The following is a 13,435-nucleotide window of genomic DNA, read 5'->3' on the forward strand; positions in this document are numbered from 1 at the left end:
GTTACTTTTCAACTTAAAACTGAGAAAGTCAAGTACAGGAAAAACTAATTTTCTGTTCTCTACGAAGATTGTTTTTATCTCTTTCAGTAGTTTAAGCTGAAGGAACTATTAAGATTAGCGTAGCTAAATAAACAATTACATCTTTGATAGAAAATAGGAGTATATGTGCTAAAAAATGATGTATATCGATGTGTGTGGCATCTTTATTCATATGCAAATATCCCTCTCTTCCTAATCGTGTGTTTATTTTCTTTTGGAGGAGCTAAAAGATTCTTTCCTTTATTGTAAACTTACAATACAAAATCTGTTGGTACTTAGAAACCTGGCACAAGTGCTGAGCTTAGTCAATTGTGTTCAGATTAAACTGTCCACACCACTGTGGTACAAGATGGGACTGCAGGAATTGCAGAACTGGTCTCTCTGTGAACCTTCTAATCTAAAGAGATCAGAAATAAAATATCCACTTTGAGTCCAGATGCTTGCACTTTTTGTTTTGTGGTGATTAGTAACCGCTAAGAAAGTAAATACAGTGCTCAATCTTTGTGAAATGTACTTTTGAATTAACAGTCTATACTTTAATTTTAATTGTGTGATGAGTTGGAATAAACTTAAATAAATGAAAGCCATTCACCTTCTATGTAACAAGCCTTCCCATTCAATATTTTTTCCCAGCGCTGACTTTTTTGAAGAAAGAGGCGGTTGAGCAGCTTTTGAAATATAAATCATAGGCAGGCAGATATATATTCAAAAATGATGGCCTCTTTTGAAAGAGTCAGGAGCAAGAAAATCATGCTGTATTAGGTACGAAAGTCAAAATGAAACTCATTTGTTTACCACCTTCCACTGTTATTAAGCACCTACGTTATGAATGCACCTAAAGGTAGGAATATTATTTTGATTTACTAATTTTGGAAATGGGGTCTTCACCCAGGAGGCTGGAAAATGCCACTTATAATGCCCAAAGACTTTATTTGTCTTGGAAAATTCTTTTTGAAGTATGTTTTACTTTGGATCATTGGGGATTCCTTTTAAATTTTTATTTATTTACTTATTTAAATAAATTTAGGGATATTAACACACAGGACATTTGGTTGTTGAATAATCTCTTTGAGAGATACTGAACATTCCTCTGTGAGATCAGGGCATTTGAGTATTAGTAATGGTGGGAAAAGGCCCAGTTTTCATTCTCTTTGTCTGTTGAATGAATTTGATATGATCTCCCCAATTTTTTCAGAAGTGGTTTTAAGTGGGAATAGTTATCCTCATTATTTGTACCTTACAGAGAGCAGGTGGACCAATTTTACCAATGAAAGCCAAGCCGGGGTTTTATGAGCCATAGGGATGGCTGTGTCATATTTAACATTAAGCCAAACGTTATCCACAAAGGATTCTTTCTTAGATGGTCATTTTATTACCACCTTCTCTAAGTGGGAGATTCTTATATTAAGTCTGTAAATTAGAATTATAACAGTTTCAGACAGATCAAAAATAGAGGCCCAGATTTTCTGTCATACTGATTTAGCTCTTATTTATATACTAAAATTAAATTTCAGTGTTAAAGTGAAAGCATGCACACATGCGTCGCACACCCACACACCCACACACACTATATATTAAATGGAATGTAGAATCTCCCCATTCCAAAGTCCTCTTCCTGAAAGTAATCACTGTTAACAATTTGGGGTATTTTTAATGCATATACCCACATCTAAATATTTGCTTTAAGAAATTTATACACATACACTCATGTACACACTCTCTTCTTACCTTGCTTTCTCCTGATTGTGGTATATGTTTGTACATCTTCCATATCAGCACTTCTGGTTCTACCTGAATGCCCGCTTAGTCTTCTCTTGTATATTTGTATCATGAGTGATGGATATTCGGGCTGTTAACAACTGATGGGAATTTGGATTGTTTACAGTTTTCTGCAGTGGCCTTCTCTGACCACTCAGTCTGAAGTAGCTACAAGTCTCTATTGCATCACAATATTTTGATTCTCTGCATAGCAATGCAATGGCTTGTTATTTGCTCTATTTCTGGTGTCTAGCATAGTGTCTCATATAATAGGTATTCAATAAAAATTTATAGAATAAATAAATATTGCAGTAAATATTTTTGTAGTTAGGTTTTGTTGGAGTTTGGTGATTTCTACCAGATTGAAAAAATTGCTACTATAATCTTTTAGAATTGACTCTAATTGCACAACAGAAACTTGTTTATAAGTAGTGACTCTTTCTACACTGTTTTCAACAAATGCTTGGTTTTGTATTTGATTTGAGTTTAAGCATCTTTCAGAGACTTCCCACATTATCCAGACAAATTTTCAGGTATAAGATTGTTAACACAGTTTAGATAGTCATCAGTATATGCCATGTAGATCTGCACAGAAAGCTTGCTCAACCTTAAATCATCAAGGCTATCTACTGGTCTGAGATCAGTTTCCCCAGTTTTAGTGCAGTATTTTAATGAGGTGGTGTGGGAGTGGTGGTTGGGTAGTTGAGGTTTTCTGTCCACAAGGGTGAGCTAGTTGCCCTAACAGTCAAGAGAAGGCATTACCTTTGATTTAAACTCTAACTTGCTCTACTTTGATCACTTGTAGCTTGTTCTGGAGTCCTGTTTTCTGTGAGAGCCGTGCTTTGAGTAAGTTCTCTGTGTATGATTTTAACAGAAGGTTAACTAGTTCTTTAACTTTACTGGCGCTCCTGACCCTTCATCATCATCACAGTCCGTGCCATGTATTCCAGACTGGTGCTTCAGGAACAGTCATTAGTCTAAGCTAGTATGGTGACTCATTCTAAAAGTCACCTCTAAAAATAGCAAGGGCATGTGATCTAAGGTGGAAGAACTTGAGTTCTGTGTTGCACAGAAAGTGTCTCTTGTAAACGTGCCAAGTAGAGGGTGAGGTATAGGATATAAGGTAAACGTGGGGCTCGGCATGTGGCGCCTTGCTCCACATGAGCTAGCTGTGTGCCCTTCCAGCTTCTCCAGGTTGCTGTGGAAATCCTATACCTACCTCACAGAGTTGTCATGAGGATTGAATGAGATGACGTACTTAAAATCCTTAGCGTATTGTAAATGTTGGAAATTATTATTATGGAGTAAGATGAGTGGCAGGAGAGCCAGGAATTGAAGGGCTTTTCTGTGAAGTTACAATTTTTGTACATTTACAAAGCTTTAAGGGGAAGTTCTCGGTTAATAAGATGTTTCATTTTGTTTTTCTTGTTCAAATGTTCGAGACATCCAGAATTGGAGGAATAAGTTGAAGTGTGTTGAACCAGGATAAAATATGAGAGAAAAGAGATAAACCTTCAAGTTCTCAGCTTACTCAGGGAGCTTGCTGCTGCTGTGGTTTTCCCTCTTCCTCCTCTTTGTTCTTTTTTGCCTCCCAGGCCTTCCTCCTGTCTGTCACAGCAGTGGGGCATTGCCTCTTCAATGCCCCCTCAGCAGGTGTTGCCAGGCAGAGATAACCGTGCAGGTGAGGGGTGCACCTTTGATTCATCCTCATCATAAAATATTAAGCTGGATTGTTCTGAATTCCACATGAGCCTTAGGTGGTGAGCTTTGCTCTCTATCTTGGTCTTCATTACGATTCTTGTTATTTTCATTGTAGCCTGAGTTACAACACAGAGACTTTTATTAACATCTTCAGTTTTGTAATGATCTGATCTTCCTCTCCAAAGGCTTGTAAGTGGAAGTGTTAAATGCTGTTCTCCGCTGGGCTCTGGTTTCCTGAGGATGGACTTGCCACGTTTCCCATGTTGTCTTTCAGTGGTTGGTCTCACCCCAGGAATCTTGGCACATGATTGCTTGTTATGACACCACGTAACATTTGTAGTCAATGAACTTCCTCACAGGGAAGTCCTGTTTGGCATCAATGAGCTCTTCGTCGGCAGAGCTCACTGTCAGCGTCAGCTTTGAAGGCTGTGGCACTGCAGGGCTACCCATTTAGGCCGAGGCTCTGAAGGCAGCACATTTTCTTCTGGTTTCCTTAATCTGTTTCCAGAAAGTGTAATGGACAGATTTGTATTCCTCTGAGAGGAGCCAGGTCATGGATGGTTTAATTGTTGACCCACAGAAGACAGGGATGTTTGGGAGGGGGATTTAGACAGAAGGGAAGATTCAAAAGTAACAAAACTAGAAAATATTCTCAGTGAAGTGAGAAGGTCACTTTCCACTTTGATGGGAGCCCCTTTGCATCCTCAAACTTATTAATGTGGTTTTTAATGTTGGGAGGTGGTTTTGGGCCATTTGCTTCATTGCTAGGGCACCAGTTTCTTCCCCAAACGAATTGAGCTTTCAGCTGGCTTTCGTTTGACTGCAGATTATTTATAGAAGTATAATTAACTGAAATGTTATGAACTATATAGCAACTATATAGCTTTGTAGTGTAGCTAAGTCATACAAATGCTTGACAAGTGTTACTCATGGTGGCAGTCATCCAAGTAATGTTGGCACTGCGTCTGTAGTTTTTTCCATTGCTGCTGCTCAGTTAGACCTGACTGTGTGCAAACCTCCTTGAGTTCCCCTTTGGGTGATATGACTTATATCTCTAATAAAAAATGACTTTGGGAGCTCAGACTTTTGGTTTCTCTAGTGATTTCCTGGTTTGTTGTTATCGTTATTTATCATCTCTGGTTTCTTTGCTGGAATTTCAGGATTTAAATAACGTCTGTGTATTATTAATTAACAGCTTAGGCCAAAATGGAACTTAAAAACACTCAGAAAAAGGCAGTGGTGTTTTGGGAAAGGCTAGGGGCACCTAGCATTTAAGAATTCAGGAGAGTATATTCAAGTAGGCTTTTCTTATGTGTACAGTCATGGAGAGTGACCTGTGATACTGGAAGCACTGACTTGTGGTAATGTAACATCAGAACCTCCAGTTCCCGGGTCAGCCTTTACAAATCATTCAGCATGTACAGGTGTGATTACTTAAGGGTGAAGGAATAAACATGGAGATGAGTTGATGTGCTGTTGAACGGCTCTGGGCATGGTCACCTTGTGATGCAGAATCATGTGGAAGCCGAGGTCTTGACTAGTCAACCAGGCTGCAGAGAGACTAATGAGAGAACAGCATCCTGAACACCTGGTGCTTTCCTGTTAGCTAAATTAATGACCGTCTCAAAACCTACATCTAAGGGAATACTATCTCAACCCTTCTTGCTAAATACTAGGGGTCTTAAAATACTTTTTCAAAAATACTTTCTTCATACAGTATGTTCCTTCTTACAGTTTCCTTAAATCAGATCGCTTTAAGTGAACTGAGAGCTTCTATTTAAGTTAAGGGATCTTCATATGAGTCCTTTAATGAAACAGTGAACATCCAGTTTATGTGTCTTATTTTGTTTTGAAATGTCGGTCTTTAAAGACTGCTTCGCCTGACATCTACCTGCATCAAGTTTAAAAATATATACGTTTCTTTACGTTGCTGGCCAGCAAATTAATAAATGTATTCTCATAGTTATTTGTTGTTTATGTAAGCAATGCTTGTGCAAATACATTTCTTTTTTCTTCTCATATTTTTTTAAACATGGTTTTATTTTTTCTAACTGGTTGAAAAATAATTATATAAATATATTTCAAATCTGTGTTTTTGCTTGCTAAGTATATTTTAATGAGTAAAGGAGTATCGCTTCTAGTCTTTTCAAATAAGTGTATTTAAGATTTTTTTCCCCTAGAAGATAGGCTGTATAACTGCTGGAAGGAAGTCTTTTTTTAATTAATTTTTTCCCCAAAGCCCCAGTAGATAGTTGTATGTCATAGCTGCACATCCTTCTAGTTGCTGCATGTGGGGCCTTGGCCTCAGCATGGCCGGAGAAGCAGTGCTTCAGTGCTTGGCGCCGGGATCTGAACCTGGTCCGCCAGGAGCGGGCCAGCGCACTTAACTGCTAAGCCACGGGGCCGGCCCTGGAAGGAAGTCTTAAAACAAAAAGAAGCCATATTAAACTTGAGGCTCCTAAGAGAGGACAGAAGTAAGTTTGGAAAACTACAGTCACGCGTTGCTTAATGATGCGGATACGTTCTGAGAAATGCGTCATCAGGCGATTTCGTCATTGTGTGAATAATATAGAGTGTACTCATACAACCCTAGGTGCTATAGCCTACTACACACCTAGGCTATATGGTACTATTATGGGACCACTGTTGTATATGCAGTCTGTTGACCAAAATGTCGTTTTGTGGCACATGACTGTATGTGTGAAAAGGGGCCATCCTGTGTGAGTAATCATATTCTCTTCCTTCTGGCTTTTGCCCCGTTGTGATGAGCAGAAGGGCAGTCTTGTTGAGCAGGAACACAAAGGGACTGGGTAGCTAGCTATCAAGAGAGTGGTTTGTGAATATTAAGAAGGCAGTTTAGGGGCCTGCCCGGTGGTGCAAGCAGTTAAGTGCACGCACTCTGCTTCGGCAGCCCAGGTTTCGCCGGTTCGGATCCTAGGCGAGCACCGACACACTGCTTGTCAAGCCATGCTGTGGCGGCGTTCCATATAAAGTGGAGAAAGACGGGCATGGATGTTAGCCCAGGGCCAGTCTTCCTCAGCACAAAGAGGAGGATTGGCAGATGTTAGCTCAGGGCCAATCGTCCTCAAAAAAAAAAAAAAAAAAGGCAGTTTAATAACTTTTGGTCTCTGACACCGCTAAGGTGTCAGAGATGACCAAGTGTCTTTTATTAGCCCTTCTCCCCTAAGAGGCTTCCTGAGTTAGAGCTGGGTACATGACCACTAGGTAATGGCAACATTTATTTTCCTTCTTTGTCCTGGGTGTGGTCATGTGACTAAGTCCTGGCTGATGGGAAGTCAGTGGAAGTGCTGTGTGCACTTTCTGGATCACCTTCTTGAGAAAGAAGGTGTTTGCCATCCTCTTCTTACTCTGCTTTCCCCTTGGTTAGAAAGTGGTAAAAATGTGGAACAGCTGTCTTGGACCCATAGATGGAAGTCATGTGATAGAGATGCTGATACCTCACCAGTCCTGGATCATTCACTCAGGATAGTAGTGTGCGAGAGAGACTTCTGTCTTATTTAAGCCACTGTATTTTGAGGTCTCTTTGTTACAGCAGTTTAGCCTGTCTTTACCTAAATATAATGGACAGTTCTAAAACCTGGAGAAGAAGACTTGAAAGTTATTTTGACATTACTCTGATAAGAAGCATCAGAACTAGAAGCTGAATGCCCTTTACTGGGTGTAAAAACTTTTTGAGTGGATTTGAAAGTGATTGTCTGATAGGGCATGGAAGGAAAATTAAAGATGACTTTGCCAGGTCACAGATTGATAACACTTTTATTTGGAGGTAACTTGATGAATCTAGATGTTTAAGTTTTTAAAAAATTGCTCTAAGACAAGTGGTAGGCCATGTTTTACTTATAATAACCCGGAACTGAGCACATCTATGTTAGTTATTATCTTTCTGTAAATCTTGCTCTAAGACAAGATGTATTTTACTTCGTATGTAGAGTAACAAGGAACTGATAATACTCATGTTTTGTTAATGTGAGAAGATATATACTTTGTGATAGCTTGCCTAAATTGTAGGCATCAAAGGAGACTTAGAAGGAATCACAGTCTCATCCTTACTTGTCTGATCAATGTAGACGTAATGTTTTTTTTAATCTTTAGCATTTATTAAGTATTTTAATTTGCTGCTTTTTTTACTTTTTATCTTATTGAGGTCACATTGGTTTATAACATTGTGTAAATTTCAGGTGTACATCATTATATTTCAGCTTCTGTATAGACTGCATTGTGTTCACCATCAAAAGACTAGTTTCCATCTATCACTGTACAAATGAGCCCCTTTACCCCTTGGTTTGCTTTTGTTGGTCTGGGTAGTCAACATTTGATAAGGTGGCTGATATGTAAAAAGAAATAGCTTTTCTCTCTTCTATAAAGAAGTATTTAATAATGGAAACGAGAAAAAATATATTTGCAAGAGAGAAAAACTGAAAAGGCTTTGAAGTAATTTTTAGCAAGAAAAGCAACAGATCACTTTGACAAAGTTGGTGGTTCAATACAGTGGGAAAGATAGATTACAGAACAAACTGCTGGCACAATTAACTCTTCATCTGGAATTAACTGAAATCTTAAAACATATGAAAAAATAACTTCCAGATGGATTAAAGACTTAAATTTAAAAAAGGAAACAGTACATCTTTTTTTTTTTCAGATGTACATCATTATATTTCAATTTCTGTATAGATTACATCATGTTCACTACCCAAAGACTAATTACAGGGGCTGGCCTGGTGTCTTAGCGGTTGTTTGTGTGGTCCGCTGTGGCACTGTGGCAGCGTCCCATATAAAGTAGAGGAAGATGGGCACAGGTATTAGCCCAGGCCCAATCTCCCTTAGCAAAAAAAGAGGAGGATTGGCATCGGGTGTTAGCTCAGGGCTAATCTTCCTCTCTCTCTCTCCCTCTCCCTCTCTCTCTCTCTCTCTCTCTCTCTCTCTCTCACACACACACACATACACACACACAGACTAATTACAATCCATCACCACACACATGTGCCCAATTGTCCCTTTCACCCTTCTCCCTCCCCCCTTCCCCTCTGGTAACCACCAATCCACTCTCTGTCTCTATGTGATTGTTTGTTGTTGTTTTTATCTTGTACTTATGAGTGAGATCTTACAGTATTTGACTTGCTCCCTCTGACTTATTTCATTTAGCATAATACCCTAAAAATCCATCCATGTTGTCACAAATGGCTGGATTTCATTGTTTCTTATGGCTAAATAGTATTCCATTGTGGATATATGCCAAATCATCTTTATTCATTCGTCCCTTGATGGGCACCTAGGTTGCTTCAAGTCTTGGCTGTTGTGAATAACGCTGCAATGAACACAGGAGTGCATGTATCTTTACACATGGGTGTTCTCATGTTCTTTGGATAAATACCCAGCAGTGGAATAGCTGAATCATATGGTAGTTCTATTCTTAATTTTTTGTGGAATTTCCATACTGTTTTCCATAGTGGCTGCACCAGTTTGCACTCCCACCAGCAGTGTATGAGAGTTCCCTTCTCTCCACGTCCTCTCCAACACTTGTTGTTTCCTGTCTTGTTAATTATAGCCATTCTGACAGGAGTGAGGTGATATCTCATTGTAGTTTTGATTTGCATTTGCCTGATAGTTAATGATGTTGAACATCTTTTCATGTGCCTGTTGGCCATCTGTGTATCTTCTTTGGAGAAATGTCTGTTCAGGTCTTTTGTCCATTTTTTAATTGGGTTGTTAGTTTTTTTGTTGTTGAGATGTATGAGTTCTTTATATGTTTTGGATATTAACCCCTTATCAGATATATGGTGTGCAAATGTCTTCTCCCAGTTGTTAGGTTGTCTTTTCCTTTTGTTGATGGGAAAACAACACATCTTAAAGAAAAGCTGAGAGACTTCGTCTACGCTTCAGGGGTTGGGGAAACCTATTGAAGGCTGTAAATCCACAATCTGTTAAAAAACAAAAGATGGACATATTTGGCTACACAAAAAATAAATAATTCAATGACCAAAGATTCCATAAACAAAGTCAATAGATATGCGGTAGATTTGGAGACACGACTAGGTTTCATATCTATAATAGACAGTGTGTTCTTAATTTGACAAGACAAGCCATCCAATGGAAAAAAATTGGATAAAACACATTCGAATGGGTAATTCATGGGAGAGCAAAGCCAAATTGCTAACAAATCTATGAAATAATGCTCAAAGTTTAGCTGGTAGAGAAATACTAACTGAAGTAAAAATGATATCTCACTGTATTAGTTTTCTCTTGCTGCATGACAAATTACCACAAATTAGAAGTGGAGTTCTGATTTGATTCAGTTTTCCGTGGGTCAGGAGTCAGGCATGGCTTAGTTGGGTCTTCTGCTCAGAGTCTTGGCAAGGCTGTAGACAAATATGTCCATCTTTTTTTTTTTTTTTTAAGTAGGTACTGGCAGCCACATTCTCAGGGTCCTCTTCAAGCTCACATGATGGTTAGCAGAATTCCATTCCTGGGGCTGTAGAACTGAGGCCCCTGCATTCTTGCTGGCTGTCAGCTGGGGGCCACTCTCAGATCTTAGAGGCCCCCACAGTTCCCTGCAACGTAGCCCTCTCACAACAGGGCATCTTATTTCTTCAAAACCAGCAGGTGAGTCTCTGGCTCCAGTCTGCTAATAATGAAATATAATTATGACAGTGACTGTCCTCTCACCTTTGCCATCTTGTTTTGGGTAGAAGCAAGTCACAGGTTCTGCCCACACTCACATGGTGTGACTCAGTGGGGGTCATCTTAGGATTCTTCCTACCACAGTCACTTTGTATCCATTAAACTGGAAACTGTTTAAGAAAGCTATTACATTTATTGCAGGGAGGGGGTGAGAGAGATGTGTAGGAAAGGGAACTTCTGTCCATGACCATTAGAAAGAAGAGTTACAGCCTTTAAATGAAGTATCTTTTAAAAACAGACATACTTTTTGACCCAGTAAATATACTCTTGGGAATCTATTTTATGGAGATAAAGGCTCCAGTATCCGAGGATGTTTATTGCAGCATTATTAGCAGTGGCAGAAAACTGGAAGCAAAGTGAATGCCCATCAGTAGGGGGAGTGGTTGGATAGAGCATGGTACACCGTGGAATATTCTACTCCTTTACAAAAATTAGCTAGTACCAGCTGACTTGGAAAGATTTGCCAGCAATATTGTTGAATGAAATAGGCTAGATGGAGAAAAATGATCTAATTCTTTTGGGGAAAAACTCTATAAACTCCCTTGTATATATGTTTGTGTGATTACATGTTTGTAGAGAAAAATATGAAAGATATATGCTAGATTTTTAACATGGGGGAGGCTACTGATGAAGATGGAGAAGAGAGTGCCAAGGAAAAGAAGAAAAGGAAAAAGAGATTGTTGAAAAGAAAGATCCTCTTCCCACAAGTCTAATTTGTGTGATATAGTCTCATTTGTGTATTTATTTAAAACTTTGTTTCTATGTGTAAAGAATATTAAAAAATAAATACTGTGCCTTTAAAATTGACTAATATATGGGAATACTTCTATTTCTTTGGATAGAACTTTCAAAATGGATAATGAATGTTTACAGAGTGCTTTATTTAGCTGGTATATGTTTTCTGTTGTCAAAATCTAGTATCTTAATTTTGAAGTCAATAACTCTGGCATTTAGATCCCTCGACTACAGAACAGAGAGCAAAAAAAGGGGAGGGGTGTGGAATAGGGAATAGATGTTGTTTAGACGTTTCTCCTTTCTTTTCTCCCGCTAGGGTTTGAACAAATGCATAGCCCTTAATAAAACTGTGAAGTCTAGCTAAAAAGTTGTTTCTATATCCAGAGTTAAATTATTTTTATTTCAGTTTCTATAATCAAAGTTCTAATTTTGACAAATCTTCCACATTAAGGGTTTTACAAAACTGAATGGAACATCTAGTTTTAAATGCGTTTTCTTCTAGGGTCTTTTTCTGAGGAGGAGAAATATCAGCTGCAAAAATATGTCAATAAATCTTACGTGCTGGACAAGAGAGCCCACCGTCAAGTGTAGTAGTTTGATTGATATCCTTCTGGCGTATTGCTACAAGACTCATGTCACTGAAGGAGAGAAGGATGTGAGTGCACGTGTGTCGGTGCGTGTTGGCTGAGACGACTGTGCTAAGTAGACCATGTTAAGGCATCAGCCCTGCTGTTGAGAGTAAGCCCTGTTGTGATGAGTTCTGTAGGGGTGCTCTGGGCCGAGGAGCAGGTGTGTGTTGGTGGTGGGTATGCGCATGAAAGCATAATGCTTACTTGGTCTTTTTCTCTTCTCTCTTGACATGAGTCTCTACCAGATAGCAGAGCGAGGAAGTAAAGCTAGGCACAGAGAAAAAGGATATCCTGAGCTCTCTTCTCTTCTAGGAGGTGAGTTGGCCAAATAAGAACTATCGCCACATGACACTTGACACTGGCAGGGGGTAAACTTTACCATACCCATTTGTATTCTTTCTCCGAGCTGTCAGTTAGGAGATGCAAGGCATCTTGTTTGGTAAGGTGGCCTGTATTTCTATAAGTTTCCTTCTCAGGACCACTCTTGCTGCATCCCATATGTGTTGGTATGGTGTATTTTCATTTTCATTTGTCTCCAGATATGATTTGATTTCTCCTTTAATTTCATCAATGATCTATTGGTTGTTAGCATGTTGTTGAGTCTCCACAGCTTTGTCACTTTCCCGGTTTTTTCCCTGTAGTTGATGTCTAGCTTTATGGCATTATGGTCAGAAAAGATGCTTGTTATGATCTCAATCTTCTTAAATTTATATAAGCATGCTTTGTTTCCCAACATATGGCCTATTCTTGAGAATGTTCCTTGCGTGCTTGAGAAGAATGTGTAATCTGCTGTGGTTGGATGGAGCGCTCTATATATATCTAAGTCCATCTCATCAAGTTTTTTGTTTAAGTCCATTATTTCCTCATTGATTTTCTGTCTAGATGATCTGTCCATTGATGAGAGTGGGGTGTTAAGATCCCCTACTATTATTGTGTTGTTGCTAATAATCTCCTTTTAGGTTTGTTAATAGTTGCTTTATGTACCTTGGTGCTCCTGTGTTGGGTGCATATATATTTGAAAGTGATATATCTTCTTGGTGGAGTGTCCCTTTTATCATTATATGTTGCCCCTCTTTGTCTCCCATTACCTGTTTTATCTTGAAGTCAACTTTGTCTGATGTAAGTATGACAACACCTGCTTTCTTTTGTTTGCCATTAGCTTAGAGTATTGTCTTCCATCCTTTCACTCTGAGCCTGTGCTTGTCTTTAGAGTTGAGATGTATTTCCTGGAGGCAGCATATTGTTGGGTCTTGTTTTTTAATCCATCCAACCACTCTGTGTCTTTTTTTTTTTGAGAGGAGATCAGCCCTGTGCTAACATCTGCCAGTCCTCCTCTTTTGTTGCCGAGGAAGACTGGCCCTGGGCTAACATCCGTGCCCATCTTCCTCCACTTTATATGGGATGCCGCCACAGCATGGCTTGCCAAGCAGTGCATTGGTGCGCGCCCGGGGGCCGAACCGGCGAACCCCAGGCCGCTGCAGTGAAACGTTTGCACCTAACCTCTTGCGCCACCTGGCCGGCCCCCCCACTCTGTGTCTTTTGATTGGAAAGTTCAGTCCATTTACATATAGGGTAATTATTGATATATGGAGGCTTGTTGTTGTTATTTTATCACTCTTTTTTGGGTTCTTTTGCATTTATTTTGTTTCTCGCCCCGTGTGTTTCGGACTACCAATTCAGTTTGGTAGTTCTGTATGGGGGTTCTCTTAGTTTTCTCTTTCTTTATCGTGTGTCATTCTGTTCTGATTATTTGGTTAGAGGTTACCATGAGGTTTGTATAAAAAAAATCTTGTGGATGTGATAGTCCATTTTTTGATGGCCTCTTATTCCCTTAGACTAAGTCGATTGGATTCCTTTCCTCTTCCCTTTCTACG

The 13,435-nt window shown here is 39.3% G+C and overlaps 2 pseudogenes across 1 annotated transcript in view; one reads left to right on the forward strand and one right to left on the reverse strand.

Annotated features, from left to right (window-relative positions):
* LOC147917117 (cullin-associated NEDD8-dissociated protein 2-like) overlaps window positions 1–3,948 on the reverse strand; it is a 22,151-nt pseudogene extending 18,203 nt beyond the window's left edge.
* Window positions 737–13,435, forward strand: part of LOC147917119 (EF-hand calcium-binding domain-containing protein 12-like) — a 33,195-nt pseudogene continuing 20,496 nt past the window's right edge. Inside the window, exons 1-3 of the transcript XR_015552284.1 lie at window positions 737–801; window positions 11,435–11,587; window positions 11,807–11,876. The product of XR_015552284.1 is annotated as an EF-hand calcium-binding domain-containing protein 12-like (transcript). The remainder of the gene's footprint in view (window positions 802–11,434; window positions 11,588–11,806; window positions 11,877–13,435) is intronic.

Source organism: Ceratotherium simum, chromosome 5 (genome assembly GCF_057802395.1).
Source record: "Ceratotherium simum simum isolate JZ-2026a chromosome 5, ASM5780239v1, whole genome shotgun sequence".
Lineage (NCBI taxonomy): Eukaryota > Metazoa > Chordata > Mammalia > Perissodactyla > Rhinocerotidae > Ceratotherium > Ceratotherium simum.